The following is a 14,678-nucleotide window of genomic DNA, read 5'->3' on the forward strand; positions in this document are numbered from 1 at the left end:
TAAACTCTAATCCTTTTCAGATGGAGGAAAGCTTAGAGATGGGATAAGAGTCAGATTTTTATCATTTGATACAGGACTGACTTCTTGTAATAAATAAATTTTCAACTTTGAAATTGTAACTTACTTTCAAATCAGTTCAACTTAGATTTTTTCCATCTTGTTCTTTCCATAGTTCTTCTTTACTACAGCCCAGTCAGTTCTATAAAGCTTGAGGAAATAATCATCATAAATATTTAAAATAGTCAATTTCCCATGTCGTTACATCCATCAGCCTGACTTCTTCCAATGCAAAAAGACAGGTCTTTATTAGCGTGACTTCTGTAGTGCTTTCAGAAGTGCTTTTCCATTTGGCAGGCAATAGCTAACATAATATCAGAGAAAAACCAGATTATTTGTTTTCAAATGTATTTTGTCAGAAAGATACTATATCAGTTCAGACTTAATGTAGTGATGGCTTGGCTTAAGTGACATTCTGTATGTTGAGTGAGATTATGACAGTTCATCTTGGATGTGATTTGCTTTACCACATTTGCTCTTTGCTCAGGACTACTCATTTTTAAAAAAAAAAGCAGGGTCTGTGATTTGGAAGGTTAATTTTAGAACCTAACACTTGCTTAACTGATTAGAGAGAGAACCAAACATGAGAAATTTAGATTCTGTGGCAGAAGTACTTACTGAGTAATATATTTGCTGCTTTGTATTGAAATTAAATTTTTACTTGGATTATTTGAATGAAATTCATTTATATACTCATCTTGATAAAGCAGAATAGCTATATAACCCGCATTTAACTACTGTTAGCTCTCTGTATCCCAGGGTTTTGCATCCATGGGTTCAGCCAACCATGGGTCAAAGATATTAGTAAAAAACAAATTTTAGAAAGTTCCAAAAAGCAAAACTTAAATTTGCTGCATGCTGGCAGCTATTTACATATCATTTGCATTGTATTTACACTTGTTTATAGTATTTACATTGTATTGCAGATTGTTAAGTACTTTAGAGGTAATTTGAGGTCTATGGGAGGATGTATGCAGGTTGTATGCAGAGGCAGGCATGGCTGCTCTGAGTCAGCCGGAACAGATTGCATCCCTCACTCCATCACTGAATCGGGAACAGGGTAATAACTCGGTGTAAGCACCAGTCCCTCTTCTGTTACTTTCATAAGCAAAGCCTTAATAATCAACCCAACTATCAGTCCTCTCAGACGTTTTCCCTATTTTTTCTGCCAGTTGCTCTCCCAGAATATGTTCTACCTGTTCTCGGTGCACTGGAAAATGAGTATTCTGAGTGCCCGTTCTCCTTTTATTGGGTGGAGTGCTAAAAAATGTCAGTTTGATTTAGTCAGCTGATGGTGCTGTTTCGATCTTCTGTTCCCTTAACAGACTTTTGGTCTGTATGTTGTATTAACTATGGAGAGAAGGGTATTGCAGTCTCTGACTATAACTGGATTTTTCTGTTTCTCCTTGGCAGTTCTTTCATTTTTTCTTTGTATATTTTGAAGCTCTGTCATTAGGTTTATAAAAGTTTAGGATTATGTCCTTTTAATGAACTGATCCCTTGATAATTATTATGAAATTACCTTTTCAAAATTGCTGGTGATATTGGCTATGACATCAACTTTGCATGATGTTAATATAGCACTTCTCTCTTTTATTTCCTTGGTGTTTTCATTGTATATTTTAAAAAAAAATCTCTTTTACTTTTCCTGTAACATACTGTAATTCTACTACCATTGGTTTCCCCCAATTTTTTCCTTCATTTTTTTTGTCCTTGACAAATTAAGGTTAAAAAAAATCTCTATATTGGATAGAAGTTCTAAAACTTGGCATCGTTAACAATTTTACAGTCTTGGATAGCATTTTTTTTCTGGCAGAAAAAGGCTTTTCCTAGAAAGCAATTGAATGGTTACATTTCTGATATCATACATGTTCAATTTAGTAACCTAAAAACTGACATTTACTGTTGTTTTCCTTTAGGTTTGAAAATGTGGATATTATATTTGAATTTTTTTAAAATTTTATTCACTCTAGTGTGATGAGAATTGTATTTGACTTTGTTATGGAGAAATAATCTACTGACAAGTCATTTCTGTTGTTTTTTGGGTACAGAAAGACATAGAGATGATAAAATTAGGTAATTGATGAATTTTAGTGATATAATTGATTTAGAATTTTATGCAGAAACTTTAGGATAGTCACGCAATTTTACTATTTCAAGTGTTAATAAGGCTGAAGTCAAATATTCCAGAATTGTTAGTAATTTTATGTAAATGATGATACATTTAAAAAATATTTTTGAGCAACGTAAAGTTCAAAGGTAAGCTGATTTTTCATTTATAAGGTTTTTATTATTTTTAAAATGTAAATTACAGTATAGTCAACTAATTCGCTAGAAACATTTCCTTGAAGAAGATATTGCCGTAGTTTGGCTGATGCAGAGGGTGGGAAAGGAAGTATAGTATTTTTATGCATTAAATTTTGTTGTGACTGATCTGAATATTAGTATATCAACTATACTACAGGCATTCTCCCATTCTTTTCTTGTATCTATTGTGATTTTTTTTTAAATAAGCTTTTTAGTTTGGATTAACTTTGGTTTACATACACTATAAGATTCTTCCTAAATACACACAAAGCTGTCAGTTTTAGAATTCAGAATCTCAGAAAGCTCAGCAGATTGGTGCATTTATGTGCCAGTGGTATGTTTTCCTTCAAAGCTAGAGAATGCAACTTGCTGCTGTTTCTTAGCCTACCTTCTAAGTATTTCTTTCAGGTGATAGAAAAGCCTGTTAATATATTATTTCCTGATTAATACATGAGTTTTATAAATTATCATTATTAGAATTTTTTTTAATTGACAGGAGCCAGACAGGATGACAGTGAGTGTCAATGATAGCATAGCTGTAAACAGTTACTACTTCCAAAACAAAACAGAATAAGTAAATGTCAGAATTATGAACCTGAAAAGTTACATCTTAAGTCTTGAAGGATGGAGTGCTTCAAAATGAAAATGAATTGGTTTTTACACATTTAGACCACTGGCTTTGCAGACATTGGTTCTCCAGGCCCTTTGGGTGTTCTTTCAGATGAGTTTCTGTTGATACTGGTGCTTTTAATGTATAGCGTTCTGTGTACTTGACAGACTGTAATGCTTTTCATCTGAGTATATTTATTACTGTTGTTTGAGGGCCTTTCTTGTATGTTCCTTTTGTAGGAGTCTCAGGAGAGTGATTTGAGCTTTAAATCATCTCTAGACTAAAAAGTGATAAAACAAAATTGGGAATCGCTGATGTAGAGAAATGCTTGTTATTTATTTTAGGGGCCTTGATACTCTCAGCAAAAAAGTGACGGCTTCCACAGTAGACTTACCTATACAGCCCGTGAGTCTTAAGTCTGCAGGAACTGATCGGTTATTTCCACCCACCAGAGGAGCACTTAGAGCATGAGACAAATGGAACAGATTATGAGCTCTGAAGAACCGACAGAATCTTCCAGGAAGAGGTGAGTTTCTGCCAACACTCGTCTCTTTTCTTTTGTTGTCTTGGAGAAACAGCTTCTTGGTGGGAAGACTGTATTTGACACCTGGGTTTTGAGATGCAGATGAGCAGGTGTTCTACTCTCCAAGGGAACAAGTGGACCAGACCATGGAGAAATCCTGCAATTATTTTTATTTCTCACTAAGTAGTTTAAAAGATGAAAGTCTTTGCTCCCTTGGCAAAGGATGTTTTCTTTTACTGTCTGCTCAGTCTTCACTCTGATCATTTGCCGCACTGTCATTTGCTTTCTGCTAGTTACAAAAAACAGATTCTCCAAGTGTCTAAATGAATACAGGCTTTGGAAGGCACGTTTCCAAACTGTTGAGCTGGCTCCTTGGGGCTCCTGGGAAGTGCCTCAGGGTCTGCCAGGAGCTTTGGTTGGGGATGGAGGCTGCCCAGGGGCAGGGCCACCTGAGGAGCTGGGCTGCAGGCTCTCTGCCTGGACAGGGCAACCCTCCTTTCTCCTTTCACATACATTAAGTTTCTGCATGTGAGTTCATCTTAAGAAAGTTCCACTAGAAAGACAGTGTCCATGGGGACCTTGAAATATTCTTTGGGCCACACATTCCCTGTGTGAAGTAAGTTAATTGGTCAGCTCTTGATAGCATTCCTTTCACGTGCGTTGCCTCATTTGACAACCTTGATCTAGCAACGATAACAAAAGCATAATTTCAAATTTAGACAGCATCTTACAAATTTCTAGAATGAATTTTTGATTTGATTTAAAGATATATTTTCATGAGCTTTTCTTTATTGATTACATCTTCAGTTAAATATTAAAAGTAATGATGGTGATGACTCCAGTGTCTGTGATGATGTTAATCCCTGAGAGTGAGGACCTGCTCTTCTCATGTAGGAGTAGGGGCTCTTTTTCCTCTACTCACCTGAGGTTCATTGGTTGGGGCCCGCAAGTTAGAATGACAAAAGACAGATGAACAAATAAAAAACAGAAGATTATTAAAGTGTACTACACTGTATGCCTCCACGGGAGTGCTCAGTAATGACTAACTCAAAGAGGTGGTTAGAACTTAGTTTTTTACAGCCTTTTAACACAACAGTAAATTCGTGGAGAAGTGATAAGACAAAGGAGAGGAATTTTGAGCTTCTTGGGGCAGCAAATTGTGGGATGGTAAGTACATTGGGAAACCGGTGGACAAGAAGGGGCAGTTCATGTAGATTGCTCTGTGCAGGTCTGGGCTGGTGAGACCCTGGTGTGGTCTCAGTCATCCTTCCATCCTTCCTGGCAGGGCAGAGAAGGGTAGAGAATTTTTCTTGTGTTTGCTTTTCCTAGTTGCCTTCAGCCCAAAATAATCCTTATGCCAAAGTGGCATATTTCGGGGTGGCACACTGAACCCCTTCACTTACTCACAGGAGAGTAAATACTGTGATGACTGAGTCATCAGTCTACCCTCAAGCCTTGCAGATGGAAGTGTGAAGTACACATTTTTATATCGTTCTGTTTCTGTTGAGAACAGCACTCAGGATAGAAAAACTACCTGAATTATTTCAAGATTATTTTATTTCACATGCAAGTGGGTTTCTTCCTGTCCTTTGAATAAACGATTTCAATTTCTTTATGATTAACAGACTTACTTTAAAATTCAGTTCATCTCAATACCAGACCTGCTGTGTTCAAAGCACCCTTGAGTTTCCAGAAACTGAGAATGAGGTGCCTCAGCCGCCCTTCCCACAGTTGCTGCCAGTTATCTTTCACCTGCTCTGAGGCTGAGATTAAAGCAACATTGGGCTTTACATGCCTCAAGAGTGTCAAGATGCTGACAGTGAAGGAGGAATGTTTACCTCTGTCCTGGTAAAATCAGAGAAGGCTTCCAGGAGGTGGTAAATATTTGATATGAGCTCTGCGGTTAGTGTGGAAGAGCAGCGAGCCTGGGGACAGAAAAAGGGTCAGGGAGAGGACTCAGGTGGCCCAGGTGAGTTCCCCCATGGTGTGCTGACCGTGGGGATGGAGAGATGGGACTGCAGGAGATGGCTTGAAGCTCAAGTATGGGATTTGGTAAGAGAGGGGAGGAAACCTGGACAGATTTCTGGCTTTATCTTGGACACCCATGCTGGAGGGTGCAGTGTCAGTTACTCTCGGGTTTAGAGAATACGGGGGGAGGGACAGTTACATGAATGCAGAGTGATTGACCTCAGGGCTTGGACACAGTCATGTCTACTTTTAGGTTTAGAATCAGGGTTAAATTTTATAACCCTGGATCTCATTTCCAAAGTTAGGTACTCAAATAAGGAAAAAACAACTACAAGCTTTTGTGTAAATCCTGTTCGTTTGTAACAATCACCAAAAAGAGAAAACTAGATACCTTGTTTTTAACTTGGCGACTCCTGAAGACTCTAAAAAAAACCCTTGCGAGTGTTTGCATACTTTTCATGTGGCATTTATAAAACCTGGTAATTATCCCCATGGGGTGATTTGTCCCCTGACAGCGTGTGACTGCCTTCCAGGTGCCAGCGTGGCAGCAGTGCCAGTGCATTTCAGGTCTCCAAGAAGGTAGAAAGCTAAGCACTAGTGCAGGGGTGTGGAGCATCCTTCTCATTAATTCATTCCTAAAAATCTTGAATTCAGTTTATTCTGGTTCTGATGCACATTTTCAAGGATGAATATGAAAAAATGCCTGTCTCATGTTAACTGACTTTGCTAAGGCAGTGGAGCGAATTGTGAGAGCAGGAAGTCGTGCAGTGGGTGAGATGAACAGCTGGAACCACCTCAAAGAGTTTCTGCCAGTCTGTTCTGATGCCAGTTGAGGTCCCCAGTGTGTTTGGCTCTAAACACGTATAAATTACTATATGTCAAAACTAAGTCATTCCTACACCTTCTTACCTAGAACTCATTTCAGTTTACAAAGCATTGGTCGTGCGGCTGCCACGTGCCAGGTGTGTTCTAGGTGCTGGGGGCACATCATCAAAGAGCAGAAGAAGCCAGTCCCTGTCCCCTTGGTCTTACATTCTGTGTTGCCACATTGGGCAGGTGGGCAGGATAAGCCTCGTTGAGAAAGTAAGGTTTAAGCCATTGCCGGGAGTTGCTGAGAGAGTGAGCGAGTTGCTGAGTGAGCGTGTGGGGTTCGGGTGGGGCCGTCCCGGAGGCTGGGGCCAGAGCCACGCAGATCCTGGAAGACAGCAGGGAGCCCAGGTCACCCCAGGTCTCAGCACCACCTCAAGCACAAGCTGTGTGGGAGATTAGATGCAGCTCTGCTGGGCTGATGGTCTGGGTGTCCCTTTGCTTTCCTCCGTGCGGCTGGATCACCACTGCTGGTGTCTGACCTTGGAAGCTCTTAAGTGCCGATTTCTTGTCCTGTTTTAAAGGTTAGAGATGACAATAAGGAACAGCACCCATGTCTGGTGGAGTTCTCCAAGCTGCCTCAACAGGAACGCAGTTACAATTTACAGATGTCACTTGAGACCCTGAAGTGAGTTTCTTAAATTTCCTATTTTCCTATCTGCATTACCCAAAAGAAACAAAGTGTTGATACTTTACTTTAATTCATTTTAATTCTAGTTAGAAATTGTCACAGTGCATTGATGGATTGGATTGGTATTTGTCCGGCATTAGATTTTGACTGTATTTTATGTCTTTGTACTCTGTTTAAGTATTTCCCAGAGTGCTCTGCTGGTGTTTATGAATGTTACAGAACACAAGGGTCTGTCCTCAGACACAGTGCTCCTCAGAGTGTCAGTCACAGATTGTTACTGGTTTGTGACATGAAGGTCAGTAAACATATTAGAACAAGCTTTTAGAAATGTTTATACCAATTTAAGGGGGCAACTTTATGTCTGTTGAATCTAACAATTTTTAAAACATAGGCTTGTATCTTTTATGTCCTCATTTTGAAAATTTAATTTTCTCTAACAATTTTATTGCATTTTATCAGAAAATCATATGACAATGGGCTTGAGATTAGAAAGACAATCAGTCCTTTACCACCAATAGTTTGAGAAGCACTGATCTGATAATACGTAAAAGTGCTATATTAAAATAAAGAAGTTTTTATTTTTGCTGATGGACTTCTTGGAACTTTTAGTATAAACTGGGTACTGCAAATCTCTAAAGTGGGATGGAATGAGTTTATGGTATTTCCCAAACTTATTCAGCCATAGAACCCTTCTTGGCAGAGAGTACCTCCTGACAATTTGTCTGAGGAACGCATTTTAAGAAAAGCTATTCTAGAGGATTTTATGTCATCTTATAAAGGTAGATTTGTTTTTCAGTGACTTTGCCAAGTATTTTCTCATGAAATATGCTACTTAAATCATTACAGATGAAAGAATGAGGTGGTGCAAAATAAAAGAAAGAAAATAAATAAAATAAATAATGGCAAATTTTAATATAGAAAAGTCCAGAAAATATTTTTGAAAAGACTGTAGCTTTCTTTTGTTCCTTTTCCATCCTTGCTGGTCTGTGGAACTGAATTTGTCCGAGTAGGTCACTCATCCTCATACGTGCTCATGTTAGGAATAAAACAGAACTTCTGTCCTTTTTGTTTATCTCAGTCCGCCCCGCCACCCGGCCTCCCTTGGCCCGCCAGGCCCCGATTGGTTCCGCTCGGCCCCACTCGCCACATCCCGAGCAGCAGGAGCCCCAGCCAGAGGGTCCGCGCTTCCGGCGGGAGGAGGAGGGGCGCGCACGCACGCGCGGATGTCGCAGCGTGGACGCCGGAACTGCCCGGAGCGTGGGGAAGCTGGGCGCTCCTGCAGCGGCTCCCGAGGAAGAAGGCGGTCTGGGGACTGGGCTGCCGCTTGCCGTCGCCTCCGCTGCCGCCGCCGGGCAGGTAAGGGGGCGCTGGTGGGGGCGTGCAGGTCGGGGAGCCTGCGGGTGGGGCCTGGGCTGCACGGAGAGGCTCACGGGTTGGGGGAGCGTGGGTGAGGCCCCAACCGCGCGGCCAGTCAGGACCCTGAGGCGAGTGCGGGCGGCCGCCGTGGTTCGTGGTGCCCCCCTCCCCAACGTTAGTAGTCCCTGAACCCCGTTTCTTCGCTGCAGCTTGTACCCGGGTTTGGGGAAGCGAATGCAGCCCCGGGGGGTAGGAGGGCGCCTGACGGGCCCGGGAGCACTTCTGACCGGCCCTCAGTTCATGGCCTGCTCCCGCGAGGCGGGTGCGGTGCTGTCCCGGGGCTGCGTTGGGATGGGGGCTGCGCGTGCGAACTCCTGGGTTAGTTACCGATTCCCCCGCACCCTGGGGCGGCCTCTGCTTCCCCATGTTCGCGGGGTGCACGTCTGGCGGTCAGTCTGCTCCTGGGAGGCGAGGCTTTGCTCTCAGGGTGCGGGGTGGGGGCGGCAGCGGGCTGCATTGGCAAGCGGCTGGCGGCGGAGGGCGGAGGCTGGGAGAGGGTGTGCTCCTGGGAGCTAGTAGACTTGCTCCTATCTATCCCGTGTGCTGTTCTGTGGGCGGCATATGCTGCCGCAGGTTCCCAGGACACATGCCTTCATGTCAGTCTGCCCCTTGTAGGAGGATGCAGTGAGGTCAGGGGGCAGCATCAGCGGTGGGCAGGGACTTTCCCAGGACCCGGCCCTAGCCCAGGTAGCTAACTCTCCTTCCTTTTGCTTCCTGAGTTGGTGGATGTAACGGCTTTTCCATTACAGGTTATTTTCAGATATTGAACCCAGGTTTCTGTGCTATACAGAAGAACCTTTTTAAAAAATCTTTTATGGGTAGTGGCTAACATTTGTAAATCTCAGACTCCCACCCGATTTCTCTTCTCACCCTCTTTCCCTGGTAACTGTAAGATTGTTTACTAAGTCTGCAAGTCTGTTTCTGTTTTGTAGGTGAGTTCATAGTGTCTTTTGTTTTTGATTGTACATATGAATGATACGGTATTTTTCTTTCTATTTCTGGCTCATTTCACTTAGAATGATGATCTCTAGGTCCATCCATGTTGCTGCAAATGGCATTTTATCCTTTTCTATGGCAGAGTAGTATTCCATTGTATAAATACACTGCAGCTTCTTTATCCAGTTGTGTGTTGCTTCATTTAAGTTGCTTCCATGTGTTGGCTATTATGTAGTGGTGCCGTGAATACTGGGGTGCAGGTATCTTTTCGGATTGGAGTTCCATCTGGATATATACCCAGAAGTGAGATTGCTGGATCACAGGGTAAGTCTAATTTTAGTTTTATGGGGAATTTCCAAACTGTTCTCCCTAATGGCTACACCAAACTACATTCCTACCAGCAGTGTAAGAGGGTTCTCTTTTCTCCACACCCTCTCCAGCATTTAGATTTATGAACGTTTGAGTGATGGCCATTCTGACTGGTGTGAGCTGCTAGTTCACTGTAGTTTTGATTTGCGTTTCTCTGGTAATTAGTGATACTCAGCATTTTTTCATGTGCCTATTTGGCCATTTGTAGTCTTCATTGGAGAAATGCTTGTTTAGGTCTTCTGCCCATGTTTTGATTGAGTTTGTTTTTGTTACTAAGTTTTGTGAGCTGTTTATATATTCTGAAAATGAAGTCTTTGTCAGTTGAATCATTTACAAATACTTTCTCCCATTCTGTAGGTTTTCATTGAGTTTTGCTTATGGTTTCCTTTGCTGTGCAAAAGCTGATAAATTCAGTTTGGTCCCATTTGTGTGTTTATTTTTGCTGTTATTTTTATTGGTTGGGTAGACTGCCCTAGGAGAACATTGCTGAGATGTATGTCAGGTGATGTTTTGCCTATGTTTTCTTCTAAGAGTGTTTTGTCTTACGTTTAAGTTTTTAGGCCATTTTGAATTTATCTGTGTGTGTGGTGTGAGGGAGTAGTCTAATTTCATTGATTTACATGCAGCTGTCCAGTTTTCCCTACACCATTTGCTGAAGAGACTGTCCTTACTCCATTGTATGTTCTGGCCTCCTTTGTCAAAGATTAACTGACCAAAAGTTTGTGGGTTTATATCTGGGCTCTCTGTTCTGTTCCATTGATCCATATGTCTGTTCTTGCTTCAATACCATGCTGTTTTGACTGTAGGTCTGTAGTGTTGTGTGCAGGCTGGGAGGGTTATTCCTCCAGCTTCATTTGTTTTTCCTTAGTAATGCTTTGGTATTTCTGGTCTTTTGTGATTCCATATAAGTTTTAGGATAATTTGTTGTAATTCTTTGAAAAGTGTCCTGGGTAAGTTGATGGGGATCACATTAAATCTGTAGATTGGTTTGTGCAGTGTGGCCATATTAACAATATCAATTGTTCAAATCCAAGAGCATGGGATATCTTTCTGTTTCTTTAAATCATCTTTAATTGCCTTAGTCAGTGTTCTGTAGTTCTCCACGTATAAGTCTTTCACCTCCTTGGTCAGATTTATTCCTGAGTTTTGTTTTTGTTTTGATGTGATTTTAAAAGAGAATTTAAAATTTTACTTTCCTTTTCTGATATTTTATTGTTAGTATAAAGAAATGCAACTGATTTGTGTATGTTAATCTTGTATCCTGCTATTTGCCAAATTCATGTATCAGCCTTAGTAGTTTTTGTGTGGAGGCGTTAATTTTTGACTGCTCCCTTGCTTTATGGCACACACTGACCTAGATTCATCATGTATTTCCTGCTCCTGACATCAAGCCAGGCAGTTATCGAAAGAGCCCTGGTTGTACATATTGTGAAATGATTTTGAGATCATGCTGGGTGCTAGAGGAAATCTTTCTTTAGGAATAGAATAATGCTATTTAAAATTGATCACCCATTTATACACTGGACTAGAGTTTTTAAATTTAATTTTAGGTGGGAATGATAGTTAGATGCTGTTGAACACATGAAGTTTGTGAAGGATATGTGGGCAAAGTTATCAAATTGGATAGAGATGGATTACATGACTCAGTGAGTAGTGTGATTGGCAGCAGAAGGGAGGCACTTCCTGGGTTAGGTACATTCACGTGGAGCTTAATAGGTAAGAACATTCTTCGTTTGCTTCTTGATTAGATTTAGAGTTCCCAGAAATGAATGCTAACTATATTTAATTGGAATCTCTTGGCTGTCTTCCACCAAGTTCTTGTCACATGAAGATTGGTGGTAAAGTTGGTGTGAAAGCCTCAGTCATGACACCGAAATACAAGTGGGGGGGTCCGTGACTCAGCCAAGTGTGGGGGTTGTGAAAGGTCATGGTACCTAGGCAGGAAAGCTCTTGGTGTTGGCCTCTCATCAACTAATGTAAACTAGGGCTGGAAAAAGAAGTACTAAGCAAACCTTATGATATAAAAATAGTGCCCTTCTGCTTGTCAGTGCCCTCTTGACCAGGAGCACCCCTGCTGTTGGACAGTCAGGTGTATTATGTCCCTGCAACTTGGGAGAATGCACCATGGAGAATGTGGTGTCTCCGTAAGTGTGTGTGTGACAAAGTCTAATGGGTTCGCATTGGGTATTTGGGGGAGATTTCAAGGAATTGGGGTGATCCTAAGAATGGATGTGTTAATAAACATTCCCTGGAGGACAGAAATAACTGAGTCAGGATGAGGTCATGATGGGCAGGGAAGCAGTCGGTCATACTCGCCAGGAGTGGATTGTAGTTTGGATTTGATTGGATGTGACCAGATGTGTTAGAGTGGTTTTGTTTTTGTCTTGATCTGTCACAGTCTCAGGCTGACTTTGTCTCATACTGGGGTTCTTTTTCCGTCAGTCCTTCTGCCAGATGGCCAGCTCCCTCAGTGTTCTCCCTTTTTATTAATGCTGTATAAAAATTTAGGACTGAGTTTAAGACTTGGAAACGTGGAAATGATGGGTGTGAATAACTGGAAACACAAAATTGTCCTCAGTGTATATTTAATGTGACATTGTTGAGCTTTCAAATCACATGGTATACAATGTCCATTTTAACACTTGCATGAAAAATAAACAGACGTGTGGTTTTATTTTGCCTTTGAACTCTTTCAGTGCCATTTTTTGCTTTGTTTAATTTCAGCCTTGTGGAAAGCCATCTTTGGGTCAAATAGCTTAGATTAGAAACGGCTGCAATGGTGGTGCTTCCCCAGTGGGCAGAGATTTTACAGTTTTTTAAGTTACTTAAGAACAAACATTTTAACATTTTATTTTGGTTTAACATTTTTCCTCACTTAAGAGATTCTTAAAAACTTTAGAAATCAAAATAAAGATAAATTTCAAAAATAATGGTTTAGAAGTAAGTGTTTTGAGTAGCTTTCACTAAACGGCAAGAAATATCTTACCGTTATTAATGTAATTTTTATTCCCCAAGATACTGAATGGAGTTTTTAGTTGGTGTAATTAAAAACAAATAAGCCTTCTTATTGTGGAAAATTTCAAACAGATACAAAGGTAGAGATTATAGTATAATGAGCCTCCATGTGCCCATTACCTGACTTCAGCAGTTGTCAGCTCCTGGCCAAACTGTCCGTCCATGATCTCTTGCTTCCATTATTTAGAAGCTAATCCCTGATTGCCATCATGTGTTAGTTCATCCAAAAGTACCTTAGTATGTCTCTCCCAGAGAGAAGTTCTCTTTGTAAAACACAGAAGACTGTAATATAATATCTCGTGGTTAGGTATATTTTTAATTTTAATTTTCAGTTTTTAATTGGTGAAAAAGATGTTCCAGGCAATTTCCATTCTGTTCTAGCTTTCAGTGTCAACGGGAAAGACATTACTGTCAACTTCCCTCAGCAGTCTCACTGGACTGGGCTCTTACCAGAAATGGAGTTGGTACCCAGTGTCCATCCTGGCTTTACACGAGTTTTGATTTTTATATTACTAGATTCACTTGGGAGGAATGGCTTTCTTCGGAATCAAGTTTAACATTTTCTTATCAACTCAATGGCTATTTTAAAAATAGGTGTGATCACTGTCAGATGTTTCCTATCAATGGATCTTGATTCAAATGCAGAAACAGATTAATTTGATTTTTGTGAAATGTGTTTCAAAACCAGGAAACAACACTAGGCATACATTTAGCAGAATAAATGAACGAGGTATGGTAGAATGGTTATGTTCTCTTTCCTCAAAATTTATTAGGTAGTTATTGTGGAAACAGAGGTACTTAATTTTGGTCTTTAAAGCTCATACCTAAGTGGTCAGCACTGTACTGTGTGCAGAGTGAAACAGGAAAGATGGTCCTGCTGACTTGGTGAATTGCTATTTTTTTCAAAGCAATGAAGGGGTCACTGGAACTAGAATAATGGGGTTTGTTTGCTTGTATTTCCATAAAAAACAGTAAAAGGATCTCAAGAAAGTAATATATGTTTTGTCAGATAGGATGTGAAATTGGAGAAATGGAGAGTGAGTCTTTTTATTTGTATGTGTTTTCATGACAGCAGAATGTATCCAACATGAAATTTGCCAGTTTGTTCAGTTTTAAGTGTATAATTAAGGGAATTTGCACACTAACCCCACTACTTCTAAACCCTTTTCACCACTCCAAATTAGGAAGGTATCCTCCGTTAAGGAATAATTCCCCATTCTTCCCTCTACCAACCCCTGGCAACCTCCAATCTGCTTTCCGTCTCTGTGAACTTGACAAGCCTAGGTACGTCTTATAAGTGAAACCACTCAAAATTTGATTTTCTGTGTGTCTGACTGACTTTGCACTGTGTTTCCAGGGTTCATCCATGTTGCAGCGTGTCAGAACTTCATTTCCTTTTGTGGCTGAGTAGTACTTTATTGTATGTATATACCACATTCTGTTTATCCAGTCATCTATTGTGGACAGTTGGATTGTTTGTACCTTTCAGCTCTTGTGAATAACATTGCTGTCAACATTGGTGTACGAATCTGTTTCAGTCCCTGTCTTCAAAACTAGGAGTGGAATTGCAGGGTCATTAGGCAGTTCTTTAACTTTTGGGAGGACTACTAACATGTTTTTTACAGCGGCTGCACCGTTTAACATTTCTTTCAGCGGTGTATGAGGGTTCCAGTTTCTCCACATCCTCACCAACATTTGTTTCTTTTCTCTTCTTTCCCTTTTCTCTTCTCTTTTCTTTTTTCTTTTTCTTTTCTCCCTCCCTTCCTCTCTTTCCCCTCTACCCCTCTCCCTCCATCTCCCTCTCCTTTCCTTCCCTCCCTCCCTTCTTTCCTGCTTTCTCTCCTCCCTCCCTCAGTTAGATTAAGCCTCTTTTCCCGTGCTTTCTGCCACTTGCATCTCTTTTCTGAGGACATGTCCATTCAAGTCCTTTGCCCATTTAAAAACTTTTAATATTGAGGTATAGGAGGTCTTTATGTATT

The 14,678-nt window shown here is 40.8% G+C and overlaps 1 pseudogene; it reads left to right on the plus strand.

The window, feature by feature from the left end:
- LOC105083898 (ryanodine receptor 2-like) overlaps positions 1-8,180 on the plus strand; it is a 48,813-nt pseudogene extending 40,633 nt beyond the window's left edge.
- The last annotated feature ends 6,498 nt before the right edge of the window (positions 8,181-14,678 follow it).

This window comes from Camelus bactrianus, chromosome 20 (assembly GCF_048773025.1).
Source record: "Camelus bactrianus isolate YW-2024 breed Bactrian camel chromosome 20, ASM4877302v1, whole genome shotgun sequence".
Lineage (NCBI taxonomy): Eukaryota > Metazoa > Chordata > Mammalia > Artiodactyla > Camelidae > Camelus > Camelus bactrianus.